The sequence below is a fragment of the Ambystoma mexicanum genome, chromosome 5q (assembly GCF_040938575.1).
Source record: "Ambystoma mexicanum isolate Mex_15411 chromosome 5q, UKY_AmexF1_1, whole genome shotgun sequence".
In the NCBI taxonomy this organism is placed as follows: Eukaryota; Metazoa; Chordata; class Amphibia; order Caudata; family Ambystomatidae; genus Ambystoma; species Ambystoma mexicanum.
The window spans coordinates 18,507,720-18,535,405 of record NC_090933.1 but is presented as its reverse complement, the minus strand read 5'-3'; the positions used below and the strand labels follow the sequence as shown (position 1 = coordinate 18,535,405).

The window sequence follows — 27,686 nt, the reverse complement described above, 5'->3', positions numbered from 1 at the left end:
GCCTCCGGTAGTCAGATGGACGGTCACAGTGATCTTTCGATCCCGGCCACTATCTACCCTCTTAGATTTATATGTTATCAGTGCCCTGATTGGCCACCTGGGGCTGGATGAGAATGTATGCTGCTGAGGGCTTGTATCCCACGGGGCATGTGTAGTAACCTTATTGATATTGCCTGGTGTCGAATTAATTCATTCACAATTTTTGAAGACATTGGTTGTATCTCAAAGCGAGATTCAGATGTATGTGGACTGCCATGAAGTTCGAACACTAGGTAGCGTGTTTGTGGACAATAATTATTGTGTACGTGTCACGCCTAGGTTGGCCGATTAGTGCCAATCGCATTTCAAAATAAGGAAACATGTATATATAGAATTGTTTGCGTTGCATACAAATGCGTGACGTGTATTGTTGCGCGATTCAAGTGTTTTTTCGTCTGAGCCAGTCGCGTCGCTCGACAGATGGTGAGCAGGCTTGTAGACAGTGATAAAGATTTTCCATAATAACTTACTAGAAAGTCTTAATTCTATTAAAGACACGGAGGCGAGCATTATGCTTCTCTTTCTTTAATTAACAAAATAAAGAAAGCTCAGCAGCAAGGTATTTTTTGTGTACCTGTCGCAGCAGGTAATATGCATAAGAAGGTACACTCAAAACATATATATAACATATACCATGATGACTTATTAGTCCATGTTGAATAGTTTCTGTGGAAAAAACAAGAACAAGAAACTCCATTTCCCATGGGACTTAGTTAAGTTCATTAAGAGGAAACTAACGTGTGACCTTAGTCTTCCAATGGCTATGCAGGTCCCCTCACAAACAGTGCTGAGTATGATGTAACTTCCTCTTTTGAAGCTGCAAACTTGTCTGTCCATCGATGGTGAGTAGTAACTGCAGCCGTCTCGTAGAAGAAGACGAAGTTGTGTTGCAGATCAGGTGGACTTGTCGGCAGGCGCTGTCAAGAAATAGATAAATGAAAGTTACCTCATGTGTATGACAATCCTAGTTCTCTTTGTAGGGTGGGACAGAGAATCATTGTGTTGTTTAGAAAATGTAACAAATTCCAATCATCAATAAATCATAGTAATGTACCAGATTTACTATTAAGCGTACTACGCGCAACTATCTCTTTCTCTCGCCGGGTGCGATAATGCTCGCCTCCGTGTCTTTAATAGAATTAAGACTTTCTAGTAAGTTATTATGGAAAATCCTTATTCTATGTCAAGACCGGAGGCTCACATTATGCTTGTTTAAAGCTTACTTATCACAATAGATGCTGGCTGTTCTACCGGTTTAAGGTACAATGGCTTAAATATCGATTTGCTTGACCAGTCTGCCATCCTCATGATGTCCTCTAGTCGAACTCCTGTTTGGAATGCCTTGGAGGCCATAGCTCCTCTCACGGAGTGGGATCTGAAGTGCAGGGTATCTATCCTTGCTTGAGTTAGGGTCCAACGCACCCAGCGTGCTAAAGTTGGAGCGGGAACTGCTTTGTGTGGTTTGCATAGAGCTATCAGTAGCTGCCCATTAGGAGAGGTCTTGAGCGGGGCTGTCATTTCTTTGTAAACTTTCAAGCATTTAACCAGAAAAGAATGCACTTATTTAACGTTTTGCCAATCTGAAATCGAAATTAAAAAGGAGTACCATAATTCCAAAATAGCTGCATAAAGACTGCATATGACGTGTGCATGCCAACCCTCCTTATCCCATTAGGGAGATGGGGGAATCTCGTCCATTTGTTTAATTTGCCTTATGGTACTTGCAGTAGTGTATTAATAATGGGAAATTCAAAGCTACAAGTCCCAGAAAGAAAAGAAAAGAAAAAATAAACACGACCGGGCGGGTTTCTCCTGAATGATAGTGGTGATGTTTGTATGCATGTATGCATGTGTGTGACCTCTTGAGCCAGTACCTTATTCGAGAATGGGAAAAGCAGCACTACAAGTCCCAGAATTCATGGGGAAAAAGAAGAGTGGATCTGCACCTTCTGCACGATATGGGACATGTTTGTATGCATGTGTCAGACATACAGAGCCACTTACATATTTGAGAAAGGGAAAAGCAGCACTGCAAGTCCCAGAATGCAAAGAAAGCAAGCATCGGCAGCGCCAATCGCTTTGGCATTTGTTTAGATATTGTATAACCATTTGCCAGGCATTGTTAACATATACCCAGGTGCTTGTAGCATTGTCCGACTGTTGCCATCTTAGTGCCATTTTGTCAGTGCTATGTTGAACATGTGCAAATCCTGGTCTTTTGTCAATGACATTTGTGATGTCATCTTTGATGTCCTGGGTGTTAGTCTTAGCAGTGCACGGTGGCGGCGCGAGTTATGGTTGCTTATCTTACCATAACTGCCGAATTTCAGGGGGTTTTCGGTTTTACTTTGAACCATAACGTCCCTTTAACAACGTTTTTCCACTGAATTTCATAGGTTTTTAGTAGCGCAACTTAACCATAACGTCCCTTTAACAAAGTTTTTTTACTGAATTTCATAGTTTTTTAGTAGCACAACTTAACAATAATAACTTTGACTTTATGTACATATAATATGGAACATACTGAACCCTTTCTACTGAGTTTGACGGTCCGCAGACATGTTTGGACAACAGTACCACCACCTAAAAACTCTAGGGAGGTATGTGTAATAGTTATATCATAACATAGGAACATTTAACAAATTCACAAAGCAGCACACATACAAAGTATATGTAGTAATACTTAAAAAATGTTACCCATATATGTAATACACTAACCATTCATGTAAATACAATATTTTTTAAAATGGAATATACCAAAAGAAGATAAAGTGGCTTCCACCATAATTACCTCACAGACGCTCCACAACCAACAGCAAGACCAGACGTATACACTACTGATTACATATCTCACCAGACATAGTAAGTGCACTTCTTTTTACTCATATATTTATAAACTTTCTATATTAGAAAAACAAACATATTACTTTTTTGTTTTCTCACAGAAATGTGTAGTACTCTCGACTGGCTAGAGGAGCATTTCCCACGAGAGGAAATGTTAGAAAATAGTCCACCTAATGGTACACACTTTACTATATAAACCAATTAATACATATTATTCTGTATACATTTAACATATACATTTTTTTTTATTACAGACAATACAAAAATTCCAAGCATCTCACAACAATCAGAGGATATCACGCTACAGCAGATTAATCAAAAAATGGCCGACCTTATGGAAAATTATGTGAAACCCCCAACAGCACACCATTGTCCAACCTGCACTTGTCCCCCCTCACCCTATCCCACGCAGTTAACCCCAAACCCTGTCTATGGACCAAAGCGTTTCGATGAGCTTTCCTTCCCTTCTTCACCTGATCCCAGTTATCTAGAAATCCCTAATTCTCCTGTTTTTGTTTCCGTTTCTGCCCCACCTTCCCAGTCATAATTGTATATATATATATATGAAATAAAGTTACTTTTCTTATATTGTGTTGTAATTACTTTCAGTTCCTTGTGATAAAACCAATTTAGGTGTCCACGGACACCGCGGTTGTTCGGAAATGTTCGTAAAGAAACGAAAATGTGACTGTCCTGAGGACACTACATCTGTCCATAATGTTCTCATGCAAGTTGAAAATGTTCTAAGACCACTCGTAGTGTCCTGAAATGTTCGTAAATAAACGAAAATGGAGGTGTCCTTAAGAACACTATGCCTATTCGTAGTGTTCGATAGCAAACAGAAACTGTTCTAAGAACACTCGTGGTGTCCTGAAATGTTCGTAAATAAACGAAAATGGAGGTGTCCTTAAGAACACTATGCCTATTCGTAGTGTTCGATAGCAAACAGAAACTGTTCTAAGAACACTCGTGGTGTCCTGAATTGCTCGTAAATAAACGAAAATGGAGGTGTGCTTGAAACGCTATGTCTGTCCGTATTGTTAGCAAATAAATTAAACTATGCTAAGAACAAACGGCTGTCCGTAACTGTTCGTTTTACATGTGACGCACTTTTAATTAGTTCAGGACCCGAACACTGTCCGCAGAACATCAACACGCATGCGGAAAACAATGTCCGTATATTGGGTGTCCTGCGGACGACCGCTACCTTAGCGAACATGCTCACAAAACAATAATGTGAACGCGCCCACGCTCATCTCGTGCTCTAAATGCGGACACTGTTTGTGTCCCCGACCAGTTTAAAAGTACATTTCCAAGTAATCCACAATATTTCTCATTAAAAAATCACCATACCACAAATCCCACATACTAATCCTAACTTTCCACATAGTTTTTGTGACTTTTTGAACCTTTTTTGATGTTCGATCTGTCTTGCGGACGGCGCGCATATCCGCGACCCGCGCACAAGCACCCCAATATAAGACCACGCCCTAGAGCGCATTCTCATTGTGTTTCTGACTATTCCACAGAGCACACTGCATTTTGCTGCATACTTTGCAGATTTTGAGATTTCCATCTCCAAGCCTATGTCATCCATGGCTCGACTATTACCACATGGTGCTACATCTGCCTCAGCACCACCCCCACCCCCTCCACCACCACCATTTCCCCAAGGGCCTGAAGAGGGGAACAGGAGTGAGGATACAGAGGAGGAAGAAGAGGATGACGAGAATGAGGTAGAGGAAATCCCTACTACCCGCCCTCGGCGTGAATCTTGGGTGTGGTGGTTGTTTACCGTTCATGGAAACGGTCCTAAATCTCATGCGAACCGTGTCACCTGTAATGAGTACAAAATGGTACTCAGTCGCGGGAAGCATGGTTCGTATAGCTTTGGGACCACTACCAAGAAGCGACACCTGCGCTCATTCCACACTGGGGCCATTCGCAAGGTTGTACCTTGCGAGAAGCGTAGTAGGTTGATTGCCTCTACTTCATCCTCTGTTCCTGATCCTGTCACCACAAGGAACACCTCTGTGGGACAGCGTCTTCCTCAAGCTGCCTCACAGGCCATGCAGAATTCTGATGACCTTTACCTTTCGAGGGTCACAGTTGTATGTGTGTACTGTGACACAGTAATCTGCAGGGGGGAATGACTTCGGAGTGCTTTTGAGACGATCGTCTCAGAGCACCAGAAGACCTGCTCACTACCCAAATAAAACCCACTCTACATCTTCCTCTCTCAGCTCGCCCTTTCTTATCCCTTTGGTTGGTGTCCCCCTTCCTTTACCCTCCTTTCCCTCCTCTCCTAGTGTGTCGTGTATAAAAAAGAACAAAATAAATACAAAATAACAAAAATCAAAAAAAAAAATAAGGCTCTTTTCAGAACCGCCTTTCACAGTTAAAAAAGATACATAAAGCATAGCCATTTCCGTTTCGTGAAAGTCTGCGGACGGTCCGCGAACAGAAAACAATTGCATTGCTACCCTATTGAAACCAATGCATTTTTCTCTAACAGGAAGTGGTGGCTCTGAAAAGAGCCTTTGGGAGGTGTTTGAAGGTAAAACATTTTAACTACGTAAGACGTACTTCAAAACGAATGCTGTATTTCTAAAAAAGGTCGCAATGCATTTTGTACATTTCTCAGAAAAATCTGATTGCCAGCATAAGTAAGATGGACTCCATCTTTGCGAAAAATGTATGTACTACGAAACAAAATATTTTCATTGTTAAAAGAGGACATGCCAAAATCTCTTAGGAAGGCACAAACAGCCTTATTAACATTACGCCTTGCTTTCTCCATACAATATCTGAGAAAACCTCTCCTAGCACAACACACTCACTAAACTTTACTGACCAATCCCTTGCTTCATCCAATCTCATTTCCATACCTCCCCTCCCCAAATTCCCTGGATGTAATACGCGGTGTCCTAGAACTACCGCCATGTCCGCAAACGTATCGTAACATGTACAGCCCTTCTACCATTTCGATTTCACTCTCTCTGCCATTCCCTCATTGGATGTAGCTAAGCAATCACATGACCATCCACCAATCAAATCCAATAACTCTACATGTAACTGCATCATCATAGAGCAGCACTACAAATGTACGGTGTATCTCTCGGAGTAGAAGTCTCATACCATTTACAACCACGATCTACGAGAAATACTATACAAATCTCCAATATTTCTACTTGCAGCTTGGTCCATATCCATATACATGAACAGAAAGTACAGGTATGCATATTTTCTACACAGTACATGAACACATTTTCTAACCGACTTTTACCTTCTATAATCTGAAAATTGAATGGACGATCATTGTTTCATTGTCCTAAAATGACCTGTCACTTACAAACCTTTATATCGTTTAATTTCTTCATACACACACACACATGCAAATACTATTAAACTAACATTTTTGAAATAAAATATATACACGACATATAATCACACAAAATAACATACACACTCTATGATCAAATCTCAAACAATAATATTTGTACAAATACATAATTGGTTTTAATTTTTTTCGTTTATATAAGTACTTACATACATTTGTATAGGACAAGCAGACTATGACATTCACTCACTGTTACGTGCAAAAGCAGGCTATGACACATAGCTCTCAACTCACACGCTTTTGGCAGGTGTCACCCGCCTTATAAAGGACTGACTCACCCGCCAAGCCTCCTGCACACCCATTCATTACAATGGGCGTCTCACCCGCCAAAAACAAAATCAGGTGATTTCACCCGCCTTTGCGACACACATGGTTGAGAGCTATGATGACAATGACTCACTATTACGTGGAAAAGCTTAGTTACAAGAATAGTGGTATACGTAAGTAGATTATGAATTCCACAAACAATAGTAAAGATATTTTCTTTCCTACTCTTAGTCATAATATAGTTTTATTGGTTTTCAGGAAGGCGCTGAGCATTTCAATTTAAAAAAATCTATGTGTAAAATGTCAAGATACACAATAATAGGAGGAGAGGTCGACACTCTCCCCCAAACCACAGAAGCCGAATGAAGTCGACCCTCCCACTGTGGTTGGCACAGGTACCTGATATATATATAGACAGGACACCACGTGGCAGCCAGTGGGGGGAAGAGGGTTAGGGAGAGGTTGTGGACAGGGTAAGGAGTTATAGGAACACCGGATAGAGGGTAGAGGAAAACCTAGTTCAGATAGGACTGGGGAAGTACAGGGAAAAAACCCTACACTTAGTAATCCTTGTAAACCATACTTGATATCATATGTGGTAGTACTGCCTGTTACCTGCTAAACTATATCTTGAGAACACCTTAATACATGTATCTCACACACTGTGTGTCATTGACATGAAACAAAACAAGCATGGTTAGCAGATGAAACATACAATGGGAATACTCCCAAGATGAAGACATGACACATGGCCCCCTGGGCTGGTATATGCAACACTTATAGTTACTAACAAGCACATAAACGTATAGAACATAAAGATTTGTCAAGTGCTTCCTTGCAGCATAACAGAAAGATATGCACAGTCTCTCAGTATGTAGTTGTCTCCATAAATACCCCGTAGAAACCCCTGCTGGGTTGGAACAATGCAATACTAAAGGCACCTCTGCGTACTACCCATAGTTTTTGCAACGCATACACCTAACAAACACTGGGTACTTCAGTAGCATGCTCGTAATCATGTGTGCATTTCGTCAAAGAAAAGATTAGCCCTTTCCGCACTTATCTTGTGTCCGGGAAGCTCCTGAGCCTTCCCGGACGTTGAATGTTGTTGCCCGTAGCAGCCGTCGGGATCACTTCTCTCCCCGCTGCAAAATGCTCATGCCCGCCGCCTCCGCGTTCATACCAATTCCATAGTGGGCGGCTCCTGACTTCTCTGATGCTGCCTCGACCGACGCAGCTTCGACCTCCAAACAAAATAAGCCACACCTGCCGTGCGCCGTGAGCCGCTCATAAACCGTTAGCAATCAAGATCAGCTGGCCCCCACGCGCGCACGGCAGTAAACTACCCAGCCTCCCAAGTACTGCTGGGAATTGTAGTATTGCTGGATTTTTCAGTGTTTTAGCCCTCTGAGCCCAGTATACACACGCTTGCCCTTATTCCTGACATTACCTCCTCTCCGAGGGCCCTTCCCAGGACCTGGCTTACCCGGATGTTGTCGATGAAATTGTTTAACCAACCCTGGAGCATGTACTGATTCCGCCGGCTCCCAAGAACAGTCCTCCGGCCCATAACCTTTCCAGTTAATCAGGTACCATAACCGTTGATTCCTTTTTTTGGCATCCAGAATACTTTTCACTTCATACTCCATCTGACCTTCTTTCATGATGGCTGGTGGTCTCTTAGCAGTCATCCCCGGAGCTGCGGGTTTAAGTAAAGAGACATGGAATACCGGATGGATAGGTACATTTTTTGGCAAACGCAATTTCATAGCAGTGGCTGACACACATTTAATTATCACGTAGGGCCCAATAAAACGAGGCAGAAATTTCCGCGAACCTATCAAGGCTAGATTTCGTGTGGATAACCACACCTTATCTCCCACTGCATATTTAGGACCTGCTTGTCTATGTCTGTCAGCTTGACTTTTATATTGTCTTTTGGCTTGTTCTAGATTTGCCCGTGCCTTTTGCCTGATCTCCAGAAGCAACTGCTTTCGCTCTTGTAACGCGGGGATGTGTCCCACTTCTGGCAAATGTTCGGGAATCATATTCTGCACTTGTCCATATAAACATTCATTTGGTGCCATCCCCAGGGAAGTGTGATAGGTATTATTGTATGTGAATTCTGCCAGCCATAAAGCTTGTACCCACGAATCTCTGCCATCTCCCAAGTACCCTCTTAAATATTGCTCTAGGGTCTGATTCACGCGCTCTGTCTGCCCATAAGTTTGAGGATGATAGCTAGTAGAGAGCGCACAGTTGATTCCCAGCATCTGACAAAAGGCACGCCAAAACCTGGAGGTGAATTGTGAACCTCTATCCGAAATTATACTCTTTGGTAGCCCATGCAATCTGACCACATGTTGCAAGAACAACTCTGCCAACTTTCCCGCTCCTGGTATTCCTACACATGGAACAAAGTGAGCCTGCTTAGACATGAAATCCACTACTACCCAAATGGTATCATAACCATTATCAGGAGGTAAATCCGTAATGAAATCCATCGAAATGGAAGTCCATAGTTGATCTGGGGTTGGTAAGGGTTGCAACAACCCTCTCTTCTTCCCATGCTCTGCCTTGTTACGTGCACAATTCTCACACAACCTTAAGTACTTCTCTGAGTCTTGTTTTACAGTGGGCCACCAGAAATATTTCCCTAGCATCTCTTGCATCTTTCTCAAACCTGCATGCCCTGCCAATGGAGAATTATGGCACCAGTATAATGCTTGCTTCTGCAATTCCTTGGTAGGCAAATACAGTTTACCCTGATGATAGGGCAAACCTTCCCGTATGGTACGTGCGGGATGAGTTTTACTCCATTCCTGCAGTTGTCTAACTGGTAATGCCTTCTTGACCTGTTCAATGACTTTCTGTGTAATAGCCCCGACAATTCTTTCAGGTGAAATAACAGTTTTAATTTCCCCTACTGAATTATCCACATTTTGTTGTCTAGATAAAGCATCCGCCTTTCCATTCTTACTACCTGGTCTGAATGTAACCACAAAGTCAAATTCATTAAAATATTGAGACCAACGTAGCTGCCTAGGGCTTAGTGATTGTGCAGTAGTGAAGTATTGCAAATTTTTATGGTCTGTTACTACCACCACCTGATGTCTTGCACCCATCAAATAATGTCTCCATTCCACAAATGCTAATCGAATGGCCAATAATTCTTTATCCGTAATAGAATAGTTTTGTTCACACCCTGACAATTTCTTAGAGAAAAAGGCCACAGGATGCAAAATTCCCTCTTCATCCTTCTGTGATAAAATAGCTCCTACTGCCACATTACTAGCATCTGTCTCCACCTGAAAGGCTCTCTCTAGTTTAGGATGTCTCAACACAGGAGCGGTAGTGAATGCTGATTTTAGTTGTTGAAATGCTCGCTCTGCCTCCACGCTCCATGTAAATCTCACTGCCTTTTTTAGTAGTTGTGTAATTGGACTAACGATTTTGGAGAAATTGCCAATGAAACGTCTGTAGAAGTTAGCAAAACCCAAGAAGGATTGTATGTCTTTTATACATTGTGGAGAAGGCCAATTCAACACTGCTTGCACCTTCCTTGGGTCCATCACAATTCCGGTGTTTGTCAATATAAACCCCAGAAATTCCACCTGGCTTACATGAAATGCGCATTTCTCTGATTTCACACATAATTGATATTCTTGTAACCTTTTCAACACTGCTGTTACATGTTTTACATGTTGTTCTGGGGAATCTGAGTAAATCAAAATATCATCAATATACACAATTACAAAAAGATCAATAAACTCATGCAATACTTCTTGCATAAAAAACTGAAAAGCGGCAGGGGCATTACATGAACCAAACGGCATGACAAGATACTCAAATAATCCAAACTTTGTTCTGAATGCCGTCTTCCACTCATCCCCCTCTTTTACCCGTATCAAATGATAGGCTCCCCTCAGATCCAATTTGGTATAAATCTTTGCACTCTTTACTTGGTCCAATAGAACCGAAATCAAAGGTAAAGGGAATCGATTCTTGATGGTCACCTTGTTTAATGCACGATAGTCTATGCAAGTGCGTAACGTCCCTTCCTTTTTTGGGACAAAAAATAATGGAGAAGAAACTGGAGAAGTAGAGTGCCTAATAAATCCTTTAGACAACATTTCATCAAGATACTCTCGTAAGTGTTCATTTTCCTTCTCCGTAAGGGCATATATTCTACTACAAGGTAATTTCGCCCCTTCCTCCAGTTCAATAACACAATCATAGGTCCTATGAGGAGGCAACTGCTCCGCCACCCCTTTGTCAAACACTTTTGCAAGTTCCATGTACTGTGAGGGAATTCTCTTTTCCACTGCTCCCACCACTTGGGGCCCTACTACTTTCTCAATTAACAATGCTGTGGGGCCTGTTTCGAGTAGAATATGTTCCTGACACCGTTGTTCATCAAATCTTACTGTCTGTAGTACCCAATCAATTTGCGGGTTATGTAATTTTAACCATGGCATTCCCAGAATCAACCCAAATTGCGGGGCTGCTATAAGGTTAAAGGTAATTATCTCTTGATGACCTCCTTCACAAATCATTTCCAATTTCTCAGTCTGTTGTCGTATGGGACCTGAAGTTAATGTTGAACCATCTACCGACTGGACTCCTTCTACCTGCTGCTTGTCAACTACAGGTAACCCTAACTGAGTAGCCAGTGAGATGTCTACAAAGTTACCTGTAGCCCCTGAGTCCACCATAGCCCTAACCTCCTGTTTCGTCAAAGCAAAACATAATGTAACAAGAATGTAGAAATGGGAAGTTTTACCACCCACCGTGTTTGCAATCCACCTGGGGAAACTTACTTCTAATGGGTCTGACACCTGTGTTCCCCTCAAGGCCGGCCCAATTCTTTTCCCGCCTCCTTCGAACTTTTTTCCCCACTCTTCTGAGGGGTATTGGGACATGTCCGTATAAAATGCCCTGCTTGCCCACAATACAAACACAACTTATTGGACCTACGTTGTTCCTTTTCTGCCGCCGATAAAGGCCCTCTGACACTTCCAATCTGCATTGGTTCTACTTCACTTGCCCTTCCTCCCCTACTTCTGTCTAATCGTACAAAAGGTGTTACTTCCGGTCTCTTTTTATCACCTTTCCTTTCGTTCATGCGATGATCCAACCTCAGCGTTAAATCTATCATAGCAGTACATGTGCGCGGTTGAGGCTCCACTTGTGCAATGGCATCTTTTAGTTCCTCCCGTAATCCTTGATAAAATAATACTGTTTGTTTGGCTACTGGCCACTCCGTCTCTATGACTAGCCTGTTAAACTGAGTTACATACGTTACTAGATCCCGCACTCCTTGTTTTAATCCCAACAATTCCTTATCCTGAGCTAGAGACACCTCTCTGGGATCAAATAGTCGGCCAAATTCCGTCAAAAACTCATCCCAGTTATATAATAGAGGATCATCTTTTTGTACCAAGGGCATCGCCCATGCTGCAGCATCCCCGGTCAAATAAGAAATGACAAAAGCCGTTCTAGCCTGGATAGTCTCGAAGGCTGTAGGTTTACACAGGAAATGTAGTCTACATTGTGTAAGGAACATCATGTACTTTCGGGGATCCCCCGAAAAGCGTTCGGGGGCTGCCAAAGGGACACTACTGGGTGGGTGGACAATTACCGTGGAATTCTGACTAGAAGCGGCAACTCCCATTGCACTTGATCCCTCCAATGGAGTACTCTGAGCAACTAAACCTTGAACTTGAGTCTTCAAATTATCAGCTTCTTGTCTTGTCTGAGCTAATTCCAACTGCATATCTTGGAGGACCTTTAGCACATCGGCCAAAGGCAGAGGAGTTGCTTCCATTTGGCTTGGGTGGTTTGAGTATCCCAATATGGGGGTGGCTTATTATGTCAAATACACAATAATAGGAGGAGAGGTCGACACTCTCCCCCAAACCACAGAAGCCGAATGAAGTCGACCCTCCCACCGTGGTTGGCACAGGTACCTGATATATATATAGACAGGACACCACGTGGCAGCCAGTGGGGGGAAGAGGGTTAGGGAGAGGTTGTGGACAGGGTAAGGAGTTATAGGAACACCGGATAGAGGGTAGAGGAAAACCTAGTTTGGATAGGACTGGGGAAGTACAGGGAAAAAACCCTAAACTTAGTAATCCTTGTAAACCATACTTGATATCATATGTGGTAGTACTGCCTGTTACCTGCTAAACTATATCTTGAGAACACCTTAATACATGTATCTCACACACTGTGTGTCATTGACATGAAACAAAACAAGCATGGTTAGCAGATGAAACATACAATGGGAATACTCCCAAGATGAAGACATGACACATGGCCCCCTGGGCTGGTATATGCAACACTTATAGTTACTAACAAGCACATAAACGTATAGAACATAAAGATTTGTCAAGTGCTTCCTTGCAGCATAACAGAAAGATATGCACAGTCTCTCAGTATGTAGTTGTCTCCATAAATACCCCGTAGTAACCCCTGCTGGGTTGGAACAATGCAATACTAAAGGCACCTCTGCGTACTACCCATAGTTTTTACAATGCATACACCTAACAAACACTGGGTACTTCAGTAGCATGCTCGTAATCATGTGTGCATTTCGTCAAAGAAAAGATTAGCCCTTTCCGCACTTATCTTGTGTCCGGGAAGCTCCTGAGCCTTCCCGGACGTTGAATGCTGTTGCCCGTAGCAGCCGTCGGGATCACTTCTCTCCCCGCTGCAAAATGCTCACGCCCGCCGCCTCCGCGTTCATACCAATTCCATAGCGGGCGGCTCCTGACTTCTCTGATGCTGCCTCGACCGACGCAGCTTCGACCTCCAAACAAAATAAGCCACACCTGCCGTGCGCCGTGAGCCGCTCATAAACCGTTAGCAATCAAGATCAGCTGGCCCCCACGCGCGCACGGCAGTAAACTACCCAGCCTCCCAAGTACTGCTGGGAATTGTAGTATTGCTGGATTTTTCAGTGTTTTAGCCCTCTGAGCCCAGTATACACACGCTTGCCCTTATTCCTGACATAAAATGAAAACAGTGCTATATAGCAACCAAATTACTAATTTCTTTCTTTTACAATTGCAGTGAAGCCCATTCTCCTGAATAGAAGCAGCCGATTTTGATTTACAAAGAACAACTAAGAAGCAAACTACTCATTTTTGAAAAAAAAGTAAGTAGATTGTTACCATAATATTTGATTTATAACTCACACGCACTGTACGGTGCATTCATGGTATTTCTATGCCTAAAAATAGAGATTCTGCACCATTCTGACCAAAAATCCCCCCGTCTTAAACAGTGATCTCCTGTCAGAATGGCCCTCAAATTCCTATTTTTCGGCACCCAAATTACCCAACTCAGCCGCTAGAATGTAGATGTTGTAGAACAAACAACTGTTTTAATTGTATAGCTTTACCTATATTATTTATTCTTCTCCACACCACCGGCTTACTTTTTTCTGTCATCTGAACCCCAGTTTAGAAACGCATTAATTGAAGAATACCCATCCCCGGTAGTTCAACTTCCCAATTCACAATCACACACTATTACATACATCTTTATCATCTTACTCAAACAATCATGCACACAACACACATGCATTGCAGAAAACCCCAACCCATACCTTCTGTATTTTTTTCAACAGACGCTACAGAATGCCCACCAAAAAGCAACTCCGTAGAAAGGGACGCAGAAGTAGAGCAAATGAAAAGAAAAGTCTCCAACATAAACACCCATCTATAGCAGAATTTGTAAAAAAAACGTTGAAACACAACAGCTAATACAGTCATGTTGTGAAACAGAAGAAGTTTCTAGTGCAAAAACTTTGCCTCCTCTATCACAAAGTAAAACGACCCAAAAAACTATTAACAGAAAATCAACTATCACTAGAAAATAAAACGTCTTCTATAAATCTTGATATAGTACAAAGTAAGCATACCAAGAAAAGTATATTAGCCAAAATGTTCCGTCACAAAGTCCTTCAAAATCTGATAAAAACAGGAGAGAAACCAGGTTCAACACTTCAAACCTATCGTAGGAAAGTAATCTTAATAGCGTTGATAGACAGTGCAATTCTTCTCAAAAGAAACTTATTTATTGTTGTGTTAAACAGAATTAAACCACTAACAAAACGAATAACTAAACTTCAAAAAAGACTTCTCAATAAACGAAATGTGAACAGAAATAACTTCTTAAATATCTGTGGAGGTAAATGGAGTCACACTACAAGCACAGAACCATACTTTAATGAAGAAGCGTACAAACAAAAGCAAACAAATACAATTGCCATACATATCAGTGGTCGAGGTTATGAAAAAGTTAATAATACCATAATGGAGCAAGAAGTACTCCTTACAAAAATATGCCCTGAAAACTTAGATTTACCCTTCCATTCGACTGAATCAGAACATCTAATTTCCACATGGCCATGCACGTCAATGTGTAACATTCCCAAAAAAATGTTCAAATCTTTACGCCTATTCCTCAATCAATATGTGAAAAGCAAAGACAAAAGCAAAATTAAAATACTGCAAAGTATGGATGCTTGTCCAGTACGCAAGCACACAGGACTGCAAGGACATTCGTTGGCCTGCATATCAGGAGCTACTTGCAAAACAACCTTCCATGATATCAAAAGGATATCAACACATCATGCAAGTATAAGAAATCTAGTTTATAAACTGTTTTATGCAAAAAGTCCTGCTTTAGCACTAGCCAATTTAAATAACATTCTTCTACATGGTACAACAAAAGACCTACTAGAAGAAATCGAGTATATACAGAAAATATATTTTGGAAATGAAACCCACTTACAAGATGAAATAGCTGTCAACCAACTTCGTAACAAATCTGCACATGGCAACCTTTCACTACACACATACAAAAAAGAAATACTAAAATTTCAAAGCACTTCAGCTGAAGTACCCAACCACGTGTGTGTATGTTGCCGCAGAACGTGTTATAAAATTAACACAAAAACTATAGACCTTTCATACAAAATAGAAGACAATGAAGATTCTAAATGGTTTGAATTAGCTCTCTACCTTATAGCAGAAAACAAATACGAAATAACTGACCACTTAATACTTTGCAGTTACTGCACTACCAAACTTGACAACAACCAAACTCCTTCACGTGCTATCTCAAATAACTTGGAATTACATCCACTAACAAAACTCCTTCAACAACTTAATTTATATGAGAGCATCATAATTCAAACAGTTCATCCATTTCAAGCAATAATACGCCTTCAACCAAAAACTGCAAAATTACCTCCCTCTGAATTAGTGAAAGGTATTCGTGGAAAAGTAGTGTATTTACCATTAGATCTAAAAGAAAATGTGCACACTCTAGGAGTGCAACGTCCAATGCAACAATCTTTAATTATCTTGGTAAATGGAATACCTACAAAAGACAAAAAAATTTGGCAGCAACTGGTAGATTTACATAAAGTTAGAGAAGCCCTGCAATATCTCAAAGAGAATAATGATTATTACAAAGAAATTAATATCGAAGAAAACTTGAAAGATACAACTGAAATAATTCAAGAGACACAAGAAACTGGTCAATTTGAGCTCCTAGATCCTGCTACAATAGCAAACACTTTAGACCATTATACAATTCACCCATTGCACTCTAATGACACCATAGAAGATGCACTGGAAACGTACCAAATGCGTCAAACAAAAGGATCACCAATCAGCATATGGGAAAAAAGTATAGAAGCACATGCTTTTCCTCTACTCTTTCCTACTGGCAAAGAAGGAAGATACGATGATAGACCTGTTCAAATATCAGCATCAGAATATCGCTCATTACGAATGTATTCTGAAGATCCCAGATTTCGACAAAATGTGGAATACATATTCCACCTACTCTTTGAAAGTGAACTAGCAACTTTATGTTACAGAGTTGCACACATATTAAAATCAGGATCACACTTTCAAAATATGACAGCCACACAATTATTACAAAAAGTTCAACAAAAAGATGAGGTTTTACAGACAAATCTTAAAAATCTATTAGCAAATATGCGAGGTACTAAAGAGTACTGGTTTCGACGCCATGGAGATGTACGTTGTATGATCAGAAACCTTGGCCCACCCACTTGGTTTGTTACATTAAGTTGCGCAGAATATGCATGGGAAGATTTACATGCTTTCCTACGCATATCAAACGAAAACAAAACAAACATAGATATACTAACACCTGGAGAACTTTGTTCTCAGGATCCTGTTAATGTTTCTAGATAATTTCACCATCGCTTCATTGCTATGCTACATTTTATTTGTAATAAAACTGTTCCTCCCCTTGGAGAAGTGCAACACTTCTTTTGGAGAAAAGAATACCAAGCCAGAGGAGCGCCACATGTCCACATGCTTTTATGGATTAAAGATGCTCCTAAATTTGGTCAAGACAGTGATGCCACTGTTTTACAGTTTATAGAAAAATATGTCACTTGTGAAATTCCGTCAGAATCCACAAATAGTGATCTTCATGCAAAAATCTTACAATTCCAAAGACACAAATGTGGCAAATATTGTCATCGCAAATACAAAAACAAAGGGAAATACTACACCAAATGCCGATTTGGTTTCCATAGACCAGTTACAAATACAGGTCAAGTGAACAACCTCATGTCTTCAGTTAGACATAGTGTTAAAGGTAAATCACCTAAAAATACATATTGCATAAAAAGAAAAGAAGAAGAAAATATATCAATGATTACAATGCAATCATTGCCCACTTGTGGAATGCAAACATAGATGCGCAGTACATTGCAGACAATTCTACTGCAGTTGCACAATATGTCACAGCATACTTAACCAAATCAGAAAAGACAGAGCTCCAAGACCTCTGGAATGACCTGTCATCAGATAAAACAGTGTCTCAGAAATTATACAGCTTGGGCATAAAAATGCTGTCCCATAGAGAATGTGGATCCTATGAAGCAGCTGATCGATTAACTGGTACTGCATTGTATGGTAAATCTGCAAATATAGTATGGCTAAGTCTTGGTCCAGCTAAATCTAGAAAAAGAGTTATAAAATCATACGTAGATATAGAAACAATAGCCAAACATGATCCCAACAGCCAAGACATTTTAAAAAACAATTTATTGGACACATACTACCCAAACAGGAGTACCACTTTGGAAACCATGTGTCTATACCACATAGCCCAAAACTACACATACAAAAATAATATAAAACCTGATGAGCAAAACCGTAAATACAAAGTGACAAACTGTGATGGAAGCTTAGTAAAACTCACCAAACCAAATTGTCATTAAAGACTCCTCAACATAAAGAAATATATTACATGTCCCTGCTACAGCTCTTCAAACCATGGAGAAAAGAAGAAGAAATACTAGATACCTATGACTCATATGAAGACGCTTTCAAAGCCAATGAAAGCAGTATAACTGATGTAAACTTTTCACAGTACAAAACAATGTTGCACAATGAACAGCAACACGAAGAGGAACTCCAGGCCCAACTAGATAAGGACACTCCTGACAGTAGTCAACCTTCTGTCACAGGAAGCCAAGAACCACTGGGAGAACCACTAATAACAAATGAGGCAGAATTAGCTATGATAGAAGTAGAAAACACCATGTGTCACTATGAAGATAAAGAAGACTTAACTACACTACAATCCAAACTAAACAAAGAGCAACGTAGCATTTTTCAAGAAATAACAAAAGAAATTGCACATGGTGTGCAACATGAAAACAAAGAATGCACTTGCCAAAATTACAAACCTATACTATTGTATGTCAGTGGTGAAGCTGGTTCTGGCAAAACATTCCTAATCAAAATCATCAGTAAGTTCCTTCAACAATTGACAAACAACAAACTGTCAGCTGTTGTCACTGCCCCACAGGTTTAGCTGCCTACAACATAGGTGCTGTCACTTTACACCGATTACTACTCCTGCCAGTAGAACACCAAAACAAGTTAGATTATTATAAACTTTCTGCAGAAGCTGCAATGGAAGTACGCAGAGTATTGAAACAAATGAAAATGCTACTAATAGATGAAGTGAGCATGGTGTCCAACCTAATGTTGGCTTTGATTCACCTCAGATTACAAGAAGTACTCAAAACAAACTATGAAGAGCTATTTGCAGGAAAACACATCATTGTTTTCGGAGATCTTCTTCAATTGACACCTGTAAAAGGTGAGCCTATTTTTAAAACATTAGGACACAAACTCTGCCGTAAAACTGTTGGCAGCATTGGAAATGTCAACCTTAACATTTTAAAAAGTATCAGAGTTGGTATACTTTCTAGAGAAGCAGAAGCAATATTGAAAACCCGGCACATTCATGCACTTTATGGTGATAATGCATGTGCTACAGATGTTATGGAACAATTAGCCCACAAAAATGTCAATTGTATGGCCTTAATGCCAACTCTTGCAAGCTGTTTCAAATTCAATGAAATGTTAAGCAAAGAAATGCAACCAATTATGGAAATTAGCGCCACAGACAAACTAGATGTACATGGAATGACACTACCCATGTGTGACCAAGCCACAGCAAGAATAAATAGGTTAGAAAAATCAATCTCAAACACAGCAGGCTTGGAAAAGATATTAAAATTATCCTTAAATTGCAGAGTAATGCTTAAACGTAACCTTGAAGTGGACCAAGGACTAGTTAATGGAGCACTGGGTACAGTTGTTGGCTTTCAAACATACCCACGTGACAACAAAATTCAGTTTGTCGATATTCTCTTTGACAAACTTTCAGAAGTAAAAAGAATAGGACGCTCAACAGCTCGATTCCTTCTCTTCAAAGACATGTATGTACGCAGAGAACAATTTTCTCTAACTCTTGCATATTCAGTCACCATTCATAAATCACAAGGTCTTACTCTAGACAAAGCAATGATAGACATTGGTAACACAGTCTTTAAAGAAGGCATGAGCTACGTAGCACTGTCACGCCTATGTACAATTGACAGTCTATTTCTAATAAACTTTGATGCAAGTAAAGTAAACGCTGATATTCCTTGCATTTTAGAATACAATAGACTTTGTTCACTATACACCCCCCCATCTACAAACATATCCTGTTCCACAAAAAGGAAATTTTTCTAAAAGAAAACTAAATCAAACAGAAATGCAACAGGATGTCACTGCAAATCCTCCAAAGAGACTAAAAGAAACTAAAACTTCATCAAGTACCACAAGCAAAAAAGAATCAGTTAGGGAAAGTAAACCAGGTACTTCTTTAAAGAAGGAAGACAAACTCCAAATAAAGCAGTTAGATACAGAACTACCTGGACCATTTAAATTCTCAAATATAGTTGGTGTAAGTTGCTACGCAAATGTAACAATGAATATTCTATTTCAATTACCACCAATTGTTGACAACATTTACTTACACAGTACAGACCCATTGTGTTTGCAAATGTTAGTACTTCACAGAAATGCAGCAAACAATCCTGACAACACGTATAGTGTTTTTGGAATAAGACGACAATTGGACTACTGTGCTGGAATGGTGAAATTCACTATAAACTCACAGGAAGAACCACAAGAATTTCTAATGTACTTACTATTAGTACTGGAAAACAAAAACATACCTATGAATGAAATCTTCCAGATTTCATACATGTGGAAACATACATGCACTCTCTGCAACAATGTGACACAAGAACAAATCCCCAATGAGCGCGTTGTCTATATATCAATACCTAATTGTGAATCCGTTCCATTTCAGCAACTTGTACAAAATGCAAACCACGGTAGATTATGTTCTACCTGCAATTCGGATAATCGCTCCACGTTACTAATACATACACATAGTAAATGCGTAATACTAATGCTTCTACGTTACAATGCAGATGGTACGAAAAACAACTGCAAGCTGACTGGATTCACACATGGTCAAATTTCACTTGGTAGGAAAACCTTCACAACAATAGGTATAATCTACCACGGAGGAGCCACAACCAACTCAGGGCGCTGCACTGCATATATAAAAAAAAAATGTGGATGGTTTGAAAGTAATGATAGTACCGTTACTCTAAAGCAGAGATTACCAGCTAATCTTACAAACGCGTATTTAATGTTCTTAAAACCAAAATTTGATAACTGAACTGTACTTAAACCTTAAGTACACTTGTAGTAAAAAAATATAAACTGTCACAATATTTCAAAACCTATCTAACTGCCCAAAGATTCTACAACAACTAATCAGATAAATTAATACCACTCAAATAGAGCAAAAAATAGACAGTTAGAATACGCCAATTGGTATCTAACTGTCCCAAAATTTACAAATATGCAAACAGATAAATCAATACCACGAAATTAAATCAAAACATAAACAGTTAGAATACGCCTACTGGTATCTAACTGGGCCAAAATGTTTACAATATCCAAACAAATACCTTATATCTTACTGCTCACAAAAACTGGAACAATCCAATGCATAAAGCATTAGGCAGAAAGAACAAGTTAACGCGGAAAACAAACAAATAAATAAACTGTAGCATAACAGAAAAAGATTTTTTTTTTTTAATCCAACATGGATTTTTTTTCTCCCACAGACCCAATGATTTTAGCAACAAACACAGAAACTTTGCACATTGCACAGTACTCTGGTTTGTAAACTACTAAATATGAGGGTCAATAAAAAGAAGAAAATGTTGATTGTACAATGTAATAAGTCATTATAAAATACTAATACTAACATGCTATTTTCTTTTATTATAGAAATGAACAAGAAAAACATGGACTCCCGTTACTAAACCAAATAGTACGTATAACAAGATAAATACAACCATCGCAGCATATCACACCCATACAAGCTTATAACATTGTTCCTTATAAATTAGTTTTTGACCCAAAGTTAAAAGCCACTATGGGTGTGATATGCTGCAGTGGTTGTGGCCAGGGCATACACTCTTGGGTGCATGGCCAAATGGCCATGCACCCAACATTCTATACCCTGGACACAACCACCGCAGCATATCACACCCATAGATGCAAACATTGCAACCATTGTTATGTCCGCGGACAGGGGGAAGGTCCTAGGACACATTCAACTTGCCAGAGGACAATACAAACAGCGTCCTCAGGACACCCCCATTTTCTTTATGTACGAACATTTCTGGACACCGCGATTGTTCTTAAAACATTTTCACCTTGCCAACGAACAATACAGACAACGTCTCCAGGACACCCCCTGCAAACATTCCAAGACCCCACGAGTGTTCTTAGAACACTTTCAAGTTGACACCGAATCCATTCTGTTTATTTACGAACATTCCAGAACAGCCGTGTTGTCCGCAGACAAATCGAACACAACAAAAGCGTCTAGCACATAAATAAAATACAACTTTGAACCTATCTCATACTCCCCCATCCTCCCCAAAGACACACCAACACACTCTACTACATACACATTTTGAACAAACTTTCAGCGCGCTGTCCGCGGACGTCCGCAAATGCAAGATGGCGGGCGCGAAAGCAAATCTGACGCGCATCACGCACCACGCCGCCCTATCAGCGAACACGTCGCATGTCCGTGGACATGACGCAAGCCGCTGGGCCAATCGGGGTGCTGTCCGCGGAGCGAACAGGGAAGTCTGTCCGCAAAGCGAACACAGATATCACTAATTTTTTTGCCTTACATTTTGGTCATTTTTTTAAAAAACTACTGGACGGATTTACACCAAATTTGCAAAAGCACGCTTTCGGGACCAGACCGCCGCTTCTGCCGCAAATTTGGTGTAAATCCGTCCAGCGGTTCGGGCTGTAGCCGTGTGCAAAGTTTTTTTCCCATTCAGTCTATGGGAAAAAAAAGTTTTGAGACCCACTATAACTTTTCCCCCCCTGGACGAATCCTCACCAAACTTTGCAAGAGTATATATATATTCACTGACAAAAAACGTTGTCAAAGGGACGTTATGGTTAAGTTGCACTAGTAAAGACCTATGCAATTCAGTGGACAAACGTTGTTACAGGGACGCTATGGTTACAGGTAAAACCGAAAAACCTTAGAAATTCACCTGTTATGGTAAGCTAAGCAACCATAACTCGCGCTACCCCTGTGCACTGCAAGGACTAACACACAAATGGTTTTTAGCTGGATATCCTTAGTTTTTAATGAAGAACTGCGCAACATAGTGCAACTGCTGGCACCATGTTAATGCGGACAGCAGTCGCAGACTATGCGCCTGTTTGCAGAGATCGTGTGGCATCCAACCTGCTGAGTAAGACACTTTCTCTCTTACATAGTGGTACCAATCGCCAAACTCAAAGAACATAGACAAACAGCACCATGTGCAAGAATTGCCAGGGAAAATAGAGTAGGTTTGCAAATTGTGTACTTATGAAGCAAACAGGACAAAGTCATAAGGAGTACACCATAACGGAATGCATCAACAAGTGACGTCTGCCATCACCATCTTACCGCTCTGCCAAGTCAAAGTGGAGAAATTGGTGAACAATTGTGCTGCTTTAAAGGTTGCATACAAGGATATATTTTGGACAAAATGAAACAGCACTGGCACACCTACACGTGTACTCCTTCCCCATGTCAGAGCCCGTCATTCCCTCAAAAAACGTTTCATGGGAGACGTTACGGTAATACATCAATCACTTCCTCCCCTCACAACCAAGTTGTGCAAATCCAAATTTACCTACAATGAATGTCCACTTCTGCTAACCCTTCACTTTCCAAATGGAGTGAATGCATGTGTACAAGTAAACAGTAATAATGAGAATGTTACTGAGTGTTTGTGTGGTATTCTTTTTTACCTGAAAGGGGGTTCTGACTCAGCGGCACACAGACCTCGTTGCAATGAACGCAAGTCAGAAAAAGGTAGGTGTCCTACAGACACTGCATCTGTCCGGCCTATCCACAATGACAATGGAGGCATCCGTACGCCGCCAGCAAGCTCTGCATGTCCGCATGTTGTCCACCACCTATCAATGTGTGTGGGAGCGGACGTTTGTCCGTAGTGCAAGTACACGCATGTTTATCTGTTCCTCTGCGTCCTGGTAACATTGCTACTAAGCAGCATATGCAAAGGAATGTTAATTGGGTTGGGGCGTCCACCCACGTCCTTCAGGTAGCTATACAGATAAACATCCCACCTGCTGTACCCTATAAATAGCTAGCCTCTCCCAAAATGGTTGGCCCACGTGTGGCGCCCTTTTAGTCAGTAGAGAAGAGGCAACAGTGTGCATAGGACACCCATGCATGTGCGCACAACGTATTCTGCCCAAAACGCGTCCAGCGGACAGCATGGGCCCTTATTTCGGGGACAGGAGCCGGACCCTCGAACAGCAGCAAAGTGGAGGGTTGAGCAATGTACAGAGTGTTTTTCAGAAAGTACACGCTTACAAACACACCACAATGTGCCGTTGAACATGTATGTATGTTTTGGAACAATGTAGGCCTGCTTTCCAGGTGAAAGTTGTCCACAGCAACCCTACAAAAGGGCACACCCCAGAGGTGCTGTGCAATCTGTTTGCAGCTTTTAAGAACAGAGTAGCAGGCCACATAGGTTTGCCCTGTAAGAAATGGTGCACCAAATCTGCTGTGCTACGGTGCATCTGCAACTAATAGCAACCATGTCAGTCCGGCTGAGTACACACAGTAATGGAGAAAATTATGAACGGGCCTTGCTGTGACCCACACCAACATCTGCAATAGTCCCCATTGTCCCAATCTCCTGGGTATCTACCGGCAAAGGGGAGTATGCGCATGTGCGTTTCCCCAAGGCCGCGAGGGCCGTGTCCCAATGAAGCAGAAACATTCCTTCTTCCCTTTCCAGTTTCTTTGCAGCATGCCATCATTGCGTACTGTTAAAAAGTTCCACACGCTTCCACCAATGACATTGAAGAGCTCTCCATGTAACAGTATCAGTTCTGTACAACAGTCCTCTGCGTACACACCACGTCCAGGAACATTGTTGCGCAATCCCTGTGGCTCCACCGTCCCATTTCCATGGCCGCCATCCTGAAACTCTCTGGATGTGGCTTTCGTGCTGCGTGCGAGCATGGGGGAATAACGTGCAACCAGGGTAGGCATAGTTCGTTGTAAGGGGCGGCTCTACAAAGAGCTTTTTTTTTTGGTTTTTTAGATGCTTCTAGAGAAACACCTTTTTCACTTTTTATTTGATTTTGTGTTTTCTTGTGTGGACATTGTTACAGTAAACTCTTCACCTCGTCTTGTAGGCGGACAGCATTACCAATGGGCGACAAAGAAAGTCCATTTGCTTGGAAAAATTCTGCATTTCCACAACTAATTTGGTCATTGTTGCAGAAGAACATCTCAGCATCAGACAAAAAAGTATACATCCTTCTGTTAATAAGCTACCTTCCTGCCTCTGGCTTGGAACAACTTCCAAGAGCAATGTCCCATACTCTTCGTGGTGTTATGGATGAGAAAAGCACCTTGGCAGTGGGAAAAAGCCTCTTCACTAGATTTAGCAACCTCTTCAGTCGACGGAACAAGCCTAAACAAGACATGTAACCCATATGCATGCCACCATTGTGGATGACGATAACATCGGCTCTAGCAAAAGTGGGCAGGTCTTTGTAAAGTGCATGCATGTCGGCGAAACTGCGCTCGTAGACACCGTTCCACAATGCAACCACTCCTTCCAACCCGAAATTGTCATCAAAGTTTCTTTCCGGGGCATACTTGGGCAGATCTAGTAGAAAGGCATCACCTATAGGCAACACAATGCGTTTCGCCATGTCAGCCAGCCTCACTACGCAAGATATAATGTACAGCATTTTGACCGCCCCTTGCTGTGAACCACACCCACAGTACCTGATTGGATAATCCTGAACGTCCCATTTCCATTGACCAGCAAGGTAAGAAGCGCAGATTGTGGCATGTTCGGTGCCCAAAGTACCGTGAGGGCCACCCCCCAGTAAAGCAGGAGCAGTCCTTCTTCCCTTTTCACAACCTTTTGTCCAGCACAACATCATTGGGTAAGGGTAAATGGGCACACATGATTCCACCTTTGCCATCCAAGACGTTACCATCTAACACTGTCAGTTCTGCACAGCCCATCATAGGTACCGTTACAAATTCAGCCTGCTAGTGTGCTGTCACAGGACAGCACGTCCAGTAGAAAGTTCAGTAAAAGATTGCAAGATTTGTGCATCCACATTAATCCACTTGCGCACCCATTACCACAAAATGGAGGTACGGAAATTTTTTCTGCACTATGTGTATGACTGTGTTATAAGTGCCTCTAGGCACAGTATTTGCCACTGAGGGGCCATTACATTCTTTAAAAGCATACTATATTTTTCCCCATCCCCTACCATGAAGTGGCACTTCAGTGATATGTGCTTGCAAAGTTCTCATTTACCCATATCATACAGTGTAATATCGAGACAGGGACTCTCTGCTTTCCTTCCTACAATGATACGAAATGTTTTCTCCACTAACCCACCTCCTACATAAATCGTAAAAAAAATGCCCCCAATAGCAACATTGAATGTATCGTAGTAAGCAAAAGCAACTTTCCAAAAGATCACTGTCTGCACAGCTGTACTTCTGTCTAGGCTGCACTATTGCAGCAGGCTCTTTTTAAATCTGCCCCTTCTACTCTCTGCTCTCTGGAACGCATCCAGAAGAGGAGTGCGCCACTTGGGATGGTATCTCTCCTGCACTGAAATGTCACCAATTGCTCCCAGTGGCTGCAAGGAATAAAGTGAGAAGACTCTGCATTATGCAGAAGGCATTCTGGCCCCCAGGACCTCAATACATTCAACTCTAACTCCCTATATATCTGCATGCGTGAGTTCTTCCCTCATCCGCCTCAAACTCCCTCAGTGTCAGGCGGTTCTGCAAAAAACCAGTTGGTGGTAGATGTGTTTTTTCGCCTGGGGCCTCCCTCTGAAACAGCCTGTCTGACTCCCTGACACTTGAGGGGAACCATCGCCGGTTCCGGAGGCACCTCAAAGCCTTTCTCTTAGCGTCTGTTGTTTCTGCTCCTCTCCCAGGCTAACTGCCTGACGTAAACTGATCCTGCACTACTTACCAGGCGACTCTGTGCCAAGTCACCTCCCCCCGCCAAGTCGAACCCCTGCACTGGCTTTCTAGCAAACCCCGCACTTGAGGACTGTTTTCTGTATGCCTAACGGTGCATCCACTACCTGTTGTGTGCACTTATCCATGCACTTGGCACAATTGGCCCGTATTTGTACTTATTGTCATGTGTTCTTCCCATGTACTGTACCTTCCCGCCCCTCCACCCATGCCCTTGTGTGATGTAAGTCACCCCTGTACTCGTAGGGTTGTTGTCTTGGTCTCCCCTCTGTTTCCCCTCCCTTGCCTCGTTGCGCTTTACTCGACGTGTCTGTAGGCGCATTACGAATGCCATAGCATACAATTGCACATCATATGATATCATACACACAATGCATGCACAACGGTAGGATGCCTGCCACTTACCATGTACACTGCAAAGTTGTTTTTTGTTTTCTGCAGTACCCCAATTACTGCACACTTTTCAAAAAGATCGTGTGCACGCAGCACAGCTTGCATGTTACTAACTACAAAACAAATACATACAGTTTGTGCATACACCCAGGATGCCTGCCCCTTACCTTGCACACTTCCACCATAGCCTTCTGCACTTCTTTGTGCAAAGAGACCTTCTGGCACAGTGTTTGCATGCACACCAGACCCACCAACCTTATAGAGCAGTGTCTTTTGCTCCACAGTTTCCTTTCCATGGCTCCCATCCAGAAAATGGCTGGATTTGGCAGGTGGAAGCGTGAAAGTACAGAGTAATCCGCTGGGTTTTAGTGGCAGGGGCTTGAGGGTGTGGGGGGGTGGTTGGTGGGTCTGGTGTGGTTTTCCTTTGTCCTGTTTTTGTTATGTAGATGCTTGCATACAATTCTTTTTTTTATCTCTTTCAATGAGTTTCTGTTTGCTTCTCCTCACATTTGTACAGACTGAACGTCAACGCTTCTCTTACAGTTCTACAGGATTGTATGCAATGCTGTGTGCAGAGTGGCAAACAAAACAGCATTGCCAATGGAGGTAAAAAAATGCCCTTTCCTTGGAACCACTGCAAATCTTGCTCGTTAATGCTGTCATAGTTGGTGCAGAACATCCCAGCACTGCACACATAGTCACACATGCTTCTGTT

General features: G+C 41.6%; 1 protein-coding gene across 2 annotated transcripts in view; it reads left to right on the top strand.

The window, feature by feature from the left end:
• LOC138497151 (uncharacterized) overlaps positions 1-27,686 on the top strand; it is a 572,420-nt gene that overhangs the window by 278,585 nt on the left and 266,149 nt on the right. Inside the window, exon 4 of one of the 2 annotated variants that reach the window (XR_011278526.1) lies at positions 13,628-13,712. The exons of the other annotated variant lie outside the window; for it this stretch is intronic. The gene's annotated coding sequence lies outside the window, so the exon portion shown is untranslated. The remainder of the gene's footprint in view (positions 1-13,627; positions 13,713-27,686) is intronic. 2 annotated transcript variants of the gene reach the window in all.